The sequence below is a fragment of the Phyllostomus hastatus genome, unplaced genomic scaffold (genome assembly GCF_019186645.2).
Source record: "Phyllostomus hastatus isolate PE091 unplaced genomic scaffold, TTU_PhHast_1.1 phas_scaffold_317, whole genome shotgun sequence".
NCBI classification, from domain to species: domain Eukaryota; kingdom Metazoa; phylum Chordata; class Mammalia; order Chiroptera; family Phyllostomidae; genus Phyllostomus; species Phyllostomus hastatus.
The window spans coordinates 2,193,235-2,204,134 of NW_025334023.1; positions in this window are offsets into that span (position 1 = coordinate 2,193,235).

Below are 10,900 nucleotides of genomic sequence, written 5' to 3' on the forward strand. Positions count from 1 at the left end.
AATGCTTTTAACACCCCACAAGAAAACTGCATACCTGTAAAGCAGTGACTCCCTATTCCCCTCCGCCTTCAGGCCCTGTACCTATTCCAGATATTTCACATAAATGGAATCGTATAACATATGACCTTTTGTGTCTGGCTTCTTTCATATGGAATAATGTTTTTAAGGCCCATCTGTATTATAGCGTGTGTCAGAGCTTTATTCCTTTTTATGGCTGAGATTATACGCACGCATGCACATGCACGTCAATGACACTTTGACCATCCATCCACTGATGGACACACATTTAGGTAGTTGCTCCTTTGGGCTATTGTGAATAGTGCTGTGGAGAATATTCATATATATGTGTTTGTTTTAGTACTGCTTTCAGCTGTTTCGTGTGTGTGCCTGTGCATGACTGGGTGGTTTGAGAAGGTGATTTCTTCACAGGTTTTTAGGAAGCTCATCAAACTTACGTAGGCGTTCTGGATAAGGGGATTTCTGTCTTGGGCCCCATTCAGGAATCACCTTATCGATAGTATGTGGAAAGACAAGACACACACATATCAAATTCACCCACACAAGAAGCCGAGAGGGAGAGCTAAAGTTCATAATACAAATATATAAAGAGGACAAAGTATGAAGTCTTGTGTTAGATTTCTTGTGATTGTTCAAGCACAGCACGTGGGAGAACTGGTTTACCAACAATTATGGAAAAAGAAGCTCAGAGTTTGAGCTGACCACGAGCGCTACAGGAGCCAAGGCTGTGGCTATCAAATAGGCAAATGCAAATGCCTTCTGCATTAATAGAGGCACAGCATCCAGAACAGAGCAGGCAATTGCTCTACTCTGTTCCACGCTCTGCCAGACCCACCTGGGACCCCAGGACTGATCCTGGGGTGTACCCTGGATCAGGAGCCAGTGACAGCACTACAGGGGCCTGGAAACCAGCTCATGTGATGAAGGGGCAGAGGACTCAAGTGCAGGCAGTGCGGCTGAAGCAGTTGTCTATATTGGTTGGGGTTGGCAGGACTGGTCCCTGGGGAAGAAGGTTTTTTTTTTTCCAGGGTGTGATCTGTTGCCTTGTAGGTTTGGGTGTATGGAATGAGCAAATGAAAGATTCAGGCCATTGGGTGAGTCCAGGTGACTCTGGGGGTCAGGTGACTACCCTGGGGTTTTCCAATATTGAGAAACATATTTAATCTGAGGGGCAGAGAGGAACAAAGACAATGTACACAGTGGTTTCACTTTTTTCTCCTCCTTCCTCTTCCTCACCTCCTCTGCTAGTCCTCTCCTCCTCGTTCCTCACTCTCTTCCTCCAGCACCATTCTTCCCTGGGAAGAGGGAGCCAAGTCCCAACACAAGTTAAAGATTTTTGTTAGAATGATGATCTGAAGTCAACAGGGTAGGATTTAACTGGCTAGGTTGTAAAAACCCAAGAAAATGCTTATGCTATTATAGTGAATGAAAAAAATCAAAGTGTACAATTATTTATCTATATACAGTAAAACACATAGAAAAACTCTAGTACAAAATACACCAAACACTTAACATCAGTTGTCTCTGTGGATCAGGACTGTCAGAATGTTTTATTTTGTGTTTTATATTTTTCTGCGGTTTTCAAATTGTTTGTGATGAAGAGGCATTATTTCTACAGTCAGGGGAAAAAAAAACACCTACCTTTGCCATGAATGACTTTAACCAGAATAGAAGTGAGATTCCATGGAAGCAGTGAGTGTACCTGGCCACTTCCTTCCCAGCTCTGGGCTGGCTGTGTGGCACCTCCACTTCTTGTCCCCACTCACAATGGTCCTTCTGGTCCCCTAGACCTCCCCACACAGGGCCCTGTTCCCAGCAGGCACTTGGAAAACTTGAGCAAACATAGGATGTTTTGCTTGAAGATCCATACAAATAAGTAACTCTAGAGCAGAAAGGACAGCCCTAGCTCACTCTCAAGTCTTTGAGGGGTGAGGAGAACACGAGATGGGTGCAGCAGATGGTGTTGGGCCACTGCCTGGGTGGAGTGGGCCTCTCCCCTCATGGTGTGGCTGCAGCTGGCTATCAGCCTGGATGCACCTGCACTGGCAGGAAGCATAGGCTGCCAGTGTGAGGGTTCTGAGGAGCCAGGGGTGGAATGTGCAGCTCACGTGGTCTCCAGACATCACCATGTGAAAACCTGGATTCACTGAGCACCTCCCTAGTGCTTCCGTGGGCTGACCCTGTGCACACATTCACCTAACCCATGTGCCACATGCATGAGGCTGGCGTCAGTACCCATTTTAACTACAGGAAAACTGAGGCTCAGAAAGATTAAGCACCAGGTCACCTAGCTGGTATACAACAAAGGTGCTCTTAACCACCATTGCATACCGCCTCGTAATAGTCTACAGCACTTCAGCTTTCTGCTTGGTAAAATGGCCTATTTCTTGCAGTTCTTGAATCTGACGTAGCCCCACTGATGGTCTGGTTATTGCATGTGACAATTTAATTGTGGCCATGGAGAAAGAACTTCCTGCTCACTTCCTCATCTCCGAAGGATGGCAGGGTGCTGGAGGTGACTGTTGCAGAGACCCCTCCCTCCTATCCCCCAGCCCTGGCTCTAGTGGGTTGTTCTGGGCCCTGGGGGCAGGTGGTCCTAGCTGTGGCCTTGAAGATAGAGAGGAGAACCCCTGGAAATTGCATAAGGCAGGTGTCAGCTCCCTGGTTGGGGTGGGCTCCTGTTGCCAAGGGCATCATGATTAGAGCCTGGACGGGACAGTTGGGACTCTGCAAAAGGGCAGTTGAAGGACATGACCACAGAGGGTTTTTCTATCCTTCAGAATCTAAGATTCTACAATTCTAAATCTCTCCAATATTGACAGGGGTAGTGGTGGGGCAGTGGGTTGGTGCCTTCTCTTACTTGGTCCGATGCTTTCAGAGCCTCAGCCCATGAACTCAGGTTTGTAACCATGGGCATCTTTGCCAAATGCCAAGAATGGGACTCGTGTTTGTGTGACTCTTGGTGGATCCTCTCCTGAGGGTGGGAGAGACTAGCCCCTGGGCATCAAGGCACAGGTCTCTCCGAATGAACTCTGTAAACATTTACTGTCATGTGCTGGGGAGAAGGGTTGCCTGGGCTGCTAGGGACAAGAGGGGGGTCTCCCAGTCCCTGCCTTTACATAGAGGCAGACAGACCCAGAGCCAGGGACTTAATGCTAAGGCAGAGGGACATAGACAGATACAGGAGTCAGAGGAAGGACCCCTAACTCTGGGGACATGTACCCTGAAACTTTGCAGAACTGGTTCTTTCCTCTCTCCAGTTCCAGGACAGCCTCCAACAACCATAGGGGCCCGCACTGCTGGCCTTGGAAGAACCAGGGGTGTGCTGACTCTGCCTGCTGCCCAGGCCCCAGATACACTGAGTTATGGCAGCCCCAATCTGGTTGCTGGACATTGGGAGAGTGTCACAGCTGCCTCGTGGGGCCCGTTGGGTAGCTGAGAAGAGGCTGGCAGTTGGTGGTTATTGAGTAACCATTGGGCTTCCTGAAACTTCGAGTTTCTTTCTAGATCGCTCACCATCTTCCTCTTTCAGGATCAGGTTGGGGCTAGGGAATATTCACTAAGTCACATTCATTTATTTATTCACTCATTAGTCATTGCTTACCATCTCCCCTGCTCCTGCCTGTCTTGAGCTTGGGGGATTCAGAGAGACATCCATAAGGTCCTGCCCTCCTGGGTTCTCTGGCTCAGATAATGGCACCACCATCCACTCCCACAGCCAAGGCAGAACTCTGGGCATCAGCCTAGACTCTTCCCTCACACCCCCTCACATTCCCCTTCTGTTTTCCTGTGCTGCTCTGTAGTTCCCTTGTCACATCCTTTATCACCTTTTATAGTAAAAGCTCCAGTTGCCCACCTTCTCCTTCTAAATTCAATACAGGCAGGGGCTGTGTGTATTTTCTTGTTTCCAACTGTGTTCCTGGCCCCTGGCACAGTGCATGCCACTTGGTAGATGTTCATTAAACATTGTTAAACAAATTAGGACATCCCTTTAATTTCATTTTCTTAATATTCTTTGGAGCCATACTCTCCTCCCCTCCCTGGGCCACGGCCTTTGCTCAGCTCCCATCCTTCGCCCAAACTATTGAGCAAGCTCCTGATAGAGCTGCCTGCCTCATCTGTCCCATCCCATGTACTTTCCATACTCCAGCCAGAGTGCTAACGCTAAAGGGCCCCTCTACCCTACTCACAACCCTTTCGGACTCCCCATCACTCACAGGAACGAGGCTACATTTCTGGGGTGGAAAAAAAAGATAGCAGATATGACTGAACAGCCCATTGTGAAAATGATCAGGAAAATATGCAAAAATGCAAAAACTTGCAGCGATGCTCTATGAACAAAAGATAAGAGAGGACACAAGGCAACGTGCCAGGGAGCAGCTGTGCTAACTGGGTGGGAGAAGGGAAGAGATTGAGAAACACATTCTTGAATGACACACCACCTGCCCCTCCCTCTGCCTCAGGACAGCATGTGTCCTGCTGTAACTGATTGACGGTGTGTTCACTTCCCCTTTACTGTCAGCTCCTTAAGGACAAAGGCCACATCTAGTTTACCTTGGTGTCTCTGGCAGCTAGCATAGAACTTGGCATATATAGGCACTCAATAAATACTTGTGGAATAAATGAATTCGAGGATTAAATAAATGAATGAATGAAGATCCAATGATTCCTAAATAGATTAACAGACTAATCCCAACTGCCTATGCTTCTCTCAGGGACTAGGGTATTCCTGACAAGGAAGACCTTTGGCCATACCTCCAAAACACAGAATTGTCTTTCAAGCTAGGCTGGTTAAGGGCATTGGTTTGGGGGCCAGGAAGTCTAGATAGAGTCTGTCTCCACCAATTATTAGCTGTGTGAGCTTGGGCAAGTGATCTACCCTCTCTGTGCCTCACCTTTGTCATTTGTAAAATGGAAATAGCAATAGTACCAATCTCGGAAGGTTGTTATGAGAAGTAAATTTATATGTGTGTATGAAAATTTAGTGTATATATATTTAATAGATATGCATTCATAGATGCATATGTAAAAATGAATTTTTATATATACTATACTATATATGACATGTAGTATAGTTTAGACAGACAGACAGATAGAACTATTTAAGTGCCAGCTATTACTGATGATGGTGGGGATAATTCCCTAACCCATCCCATCAACTTCCTTTCTTCTGTGTCCACACCATCTGTTCACAGGTGGAATCGAGACCTCTGCCTTTACTAAGCAATGCAGCAGAAAGTCGAGAGGATCAGGAGGCAGCACCTGCCTCCATTTCTGCCTGGTCGAGAGCATGAACACAACGCCAACAGAGTCCCCATGGAAAGACCCTGCACACAAGGAGGAGGAAGACTGTTCTGAAGATTTGGATGAAGAGCTCATCTCTGAAATGAACTTCTATAGGAAACAGAATAAAACTCTAACAAGCATCACTTTGGTATTCTCAAAACAAACATGTACCCCAGGAAGCTTTGATACAGTGGTTATTTGCTGGGTGCCTCCTAAGTGGGCAAAAGATATGAATAGAAATGGAAATGCAAATGGCTCTCAAACATGAAAAAAGACCTCAAACATGAAAAAAGACGCTTGCCCTGGCTGGGCGGTTCAGTTGGTTGGAGCAGCGTCCCGTACCCCAAAGTGTGGTGGCTCGACCCCTGGCCAGAGCACATACCTCAGTTGCAGGCATGATTCCTGGCAGGGGTGCGGATGAGAGGCAACCAACTATTGTTTCTCTTTCACATCAGTGTTCTCACCCCCTCCATTCCTCTCACTCTGAAAGAATCAATAAACATATCCTCTGGTGAGGATTAAAAAAAGAAAGATGCTTCATCTCACTCAGAAATGCAAATCAAAACTACAGCAAGACGTGATTTTTCAACTATCAGATTGGCAGAAATCCACGAGTTTGATATCACAGGGTTGTGAGGCCCTTGTGAAATCCACCGTGGGTATTTTACCGTGAAGAACTCACCTGCACCCCTTCCTGCCTCCTCTTTCAGCAGTGTTGTTCTTTGAGATTTCCTCCACTCCAACTCAGGGGCGGCCCTGATGGGCTGAAGCACTCTAAATTTCTCATCATCTAGAGGAAATCATAAAATTATTGGGCAACCTTGTGCAAGCCACTTAGCACGCTGGGCTTTGTTTCCTCATCTGAAAAATGCCAACAGCAGTGGAGACCACAGGGAAAGCAGCTGGGTCAGTGTCTAGCACACCTTCAATAGGGGACACCTTTTATTGGCTTTGGTAATTGGATACTTATCAATTAAAATATCTGTGTTTGACCTAATCTAAAGGTTTATAGAACTACAAACTAGAGCTCTACTTTCTTAATCATTACAGAAGATGACAACAAGAAAAATCAAGACTATGTAGCAAAGAACAAAAAAATAGCAGTAAGGAAGCCCAAAATGAAAGAAGTAAAATGAGTCTACATCAGTTATTAAATAGGTACAAATAAATTAAGCTATGCTATTGTCAAACGAACTCAGAAAGAGTCTGAAGGCTTTGGCTAGAAATAATGATTTACTCAAGTGTTGTAGGGTTTGCAAACTGGAAATGCAACTAAGCAATACCCAGAAGTTTTCTGAAAAAGAAAGAAAAGCTGAGGGTTCTTGCAGCAGAATTAGTCCTACATTCTTAGCCTCTGCAATGGGCTGAGACGGTGCTCCTCTAGACGAGGAGGGGGGCTAGGCAATAGATGGCAGGTGGTCTGGAAAGTCAGCATTCTTTCCTCACCCCTTCAGGAAGTAATGAGAGGGTTATCTGGAGGTCTGATGTATGTTCAGGCAGTGACACAGAGTGGAAAGGTCAAAAGTTTAAGTTCTCAGGCTAGTTACCACAAGAATGGAGGCTTGCCTCCTACCTCAGACAACTTCATTTTTGTGATTCAGCAGCTTGACTATAGCGACTCCATTTTATTTCTTTCCTCTATTCCTCTCTATCAAAGGCAACAATTTACACATTTTCACATTGAAAAGCAAAATTCAACTAGCCCATGTGCTGCTTACAAGAAATACTTAAAATAACACAAGATGTCCAAAGGTATTAAACATATACATGTACAAAATGAAATATAATAATATGAAAAGAAAACATGGGAAAGAGATCTCAGAGTAGTAGGAAAGATCTTTTATTCATTCATTCATTTATTTATTTTTATTTTAATCTTCATTCGAGGATATGTTTCTTTTTAAATTGATTTTAGATAGCAACAAAGGGGGTGGAGAGAGAAACATCACTGTGAGAGAGAAGCATCAGTTGGTTGCCTCCCATAGGTAGCTCGACAAGGGATTGAACCCACAGCCTAGGCATGTGTCCTGACAGAGAACTGAACCTGCAACCTTGTTGTATGGGCGATGCTCCGACCAAATGAGCCAACTGGCCAGGGCTAGACGTTTTTAATTATGGCTCAAAATCCAGAAGCCATAAGAGAAAAGACTGATAAATTCAACCACTGAAAAATGAAAACTTTTACATTAAAAACAAAGAAGAAAAGGAAAACCCTCACTGCTGCACCTCAGTTGGGTGGGCCATGTCTTGCAAACCCAAAGGTCGCAGTTGGACTCCGGTCAGGGTAGATGTCCGGGCCGCAAGCCAGGTGCCCAGCTGGGGGCGTGAGAGAGGCAACCCATCCCTGCTTCTCCTGCACATCAGTGTTTCTCTCCCTCACTCTCTCCCTCCTTCCCCCTCTCTCTACAAACAAAGAAAATCTTTTTTTAAGTAAGTAAAGGTAAAATACAAATGATAAACTGGGAAAAATCCTTTTAAATTCAGGTAACAGACAGGGGGATAATCTAAAATATTAAAAGCTAATCGGAATCAGTAAGCCCAGGAACCTAATGGGAAAATGGCAATAAAAAAGGAAATGGAATGGATCTCAAATGGCTCTTTAGTTATAAGATGCACTCAAAATAAGAGAAACACAAAGTCAAACTGCGCTGAGATGTGATTTTTCATGTATCAGCTTGACAAAATTTTAAGAATTTAGAATCACGGGGCTGGAGAGACGGCGGGGAAACAGGCCGCCTCGCACTGACGGGGAGTGAGCGGGGACAGCCCCGCAGCAGCCAGTCTGGCGGTGGCCACCCCGTGGACAAACACACCATCCTTTCGCTCTAACGATAACACTTCGGTGGTATTTCCTGCATGAACAAAAGGCATCTACACGGTTACTCTGTAACGTGGTTCACACTGACAGAATTGGAAACAGCCCAAATGCCCACCGACCGCGGGCGGGTGAGGTGCACTGCAGTACATCTATACAATGGGATACTCCCCTGCCCCTGAGAAGAATGAGGAAGTTTTCAACATAGTAATTTGGGAAAAATCCCCAAGTTAAAATTAAGTGATAAAATACAAGGTCATGTGTATTGTATGCTACATTTTGTGTTTAAAAAAACAAATAGAAATATTTGTATTTGCACAAGGAAACTCAAGGATACACTAGAAAACCTTCCCTCCAGCTTAGGGTGTGAAGGGAGGGGTGGGGACTGCGCATCGGGACAGAGAGACTTTTGTCTGTATATCCCTCTTTAGCATAGTTTTAATTTCTGAAACATGTAAGTACATTACTTGTTCAAATTTTAAATAAAAAGGCTAAATGACACAGAAAATTTACATTACAAACACAGACAAAGCTATATCAGGTAAGTGCAGAGTAGAAAACAGTACTAGTGATATAAGAAATAATTAAAATTATGGCTAGGAGCATTAAATGGAACAAAAAGGGGCACTTTTACTTATTAAAATATATAATACTCCATAGTGAGGAAGGGTTTTATATATTAAATAATAGAGAAACAAAATAGATGAAATACAAATAGAAGGAGAGGTTGATATAAGCAAAAAAGTAGTATCATTATGAGCTGGAAAGGTTATATATAAATATGCATTATTTCAATATGTACATATTACTTAAAATATGTTGTGTATGTATTATGTGTATGTATAATAGAACATATATAACAACAGACTAATTAAATATCAAAAGATAGATCCTAATAAGAGAACACACATCTTATTTTTAAAAATTTATAGAATTTCACCTATAAGTGGAACCTGACCAACAAAACAAACAAACAAGCAAAATATAACCAGAGACATTGAAATCAAGAACAAACTGACAGTAACCAGAGGGGAGGGGGAAGGAGGACAATGGGGGAAAGGAGGGAAAGGGTCAAGTCCAGGAACTTGCATAAAGGACCCAGGACAAAAGCCGAAGGCGGGAAGATTGAGGGTGGGAGGTGGGGGTGGCTGGGGCGGGGGGAGTGGTGGTGGGAAAATGGAGACAACTGTACTTGAACATCAATAAAAACAACTGATAGAACACATATAAAGTAAATTCTTAAAGTAATAAATGCACAAACTATAGACTTTCGTTAAACCAATGTCCCCTACATTCCTGCAAAAAGAAAAAGAAAAGAACCCTCCAGTGTGAAAGAAAAGTCCCAGCAAACACAGGTGTATGTGTGAAAGGACTGAGTGGCCGGGAGAATGAGGCACCCCACGTGACTGGGATGTGGACAGCTGATGGGAAGTGGGGACAGGGGAGTGTGAAAAGGCCTTGGGGCAGGTCACAAAAGGCCTTGAATGCTTCCTCCTTCTGTGGGTGGTGGAGAGTAGCCAGCAGTTTTTGAGCATGGCCGTGGTTGGGACTGTCAGAGGGTCAGCTGCCTGAGCCCCTCTCACTGAGGTGGGAAAGGGGGGTGGCTGGGGAGTAAGGAGGTTCCTTAAGCTGGTGGGCTCCTAGGAGGACCTGGAGAGAGGTGGTATGGGCAGCGCTGGCTCTGGGGGCCTGGGGCTGGGGTGAGGGGGCCAGCCCTGGGCCTGTTTCTCCTCCTTAACCCATTTCCTACTTCCTGCATGCCATCTCCTCACCCCTTTCAGGAACGGGGAGGGACTGGGTGGCAGCTCCTGGCACTTCCCCAGTCACCATGAGACTTTTCTATCCAATCATCTGGCCCAGCCCCCGCAGGGGCCTCTGTGTTCAGGTCTTTGTGTTTGCACAGTGGCCCTCTTTGTCCTGAGCAGCATTCCCCCTGCCCCACCCCCACACACCTCCCCTCTGCCCTTCACACACACACACACTCTTTCCTTCTTTCTCCCTCTCTCTCTCTGCCGCCCCCCGCCCCCCACCTGCGTTACAAAAATACCAGACAGAGACCAGGGTCAGGGCTCTAATCCTGGTTTCCCCAGTGGAGTCTCTGAGCAAGCCATTTTGCTTCTCTGAGCCTTAGTTTTAGGTCTGTGAAAATGAGCTGCGCAAGAAATCAAACTCCTGGCAAGAATTGGTCTGCTACTCTGTGCTCCAGTGCTGAGACCTAAATAACAAATGACATCCATGGGGACCCCTACTGAACCCTCATGCTGTCCCCTGGACCTCCTGGTTATTTCTCCAACTTCATCCTCACCTCTGCCTGGCCAGCTAGCGGTTGTCATTCTCCCATTTGACAGATGAGGAGACCAAGGCCTGAGGACAGATCTGGCCTCATGGGTGGGTGACCTGTCCAGTAACACAGAGCCCCACACGTTGAAAGCCCTGCACTCGATTTAATGTTCTGCTACCCCATCTTGAAATTCTTACTAGTTCTTGAAATTCTTACTAGTACTTACTAGTACTAGGGCCTCTTGAAGAGGCCCACATTTTCTTTCTACCCTGAGCCCCAGAAATGGTGTGGTTGGCCCTGCTTGTGGGGAGGTGGAGCAGAGGCTTGCCAAGGCTTGGACCAAGCTTCCTGCCTCCAGGGCTGCCTCCCCTGGGTACCTGCATGCTGGCATGCTGAGAGCCAGGGCTTCCAGGCTGCATTTGGCATCAGAGGCCCGGCCCCGCCTGGGAAACCTGAGGAGCGCAGTTCCCAGTTGGTGAGGGAGGCAGGATGGTCCGGGC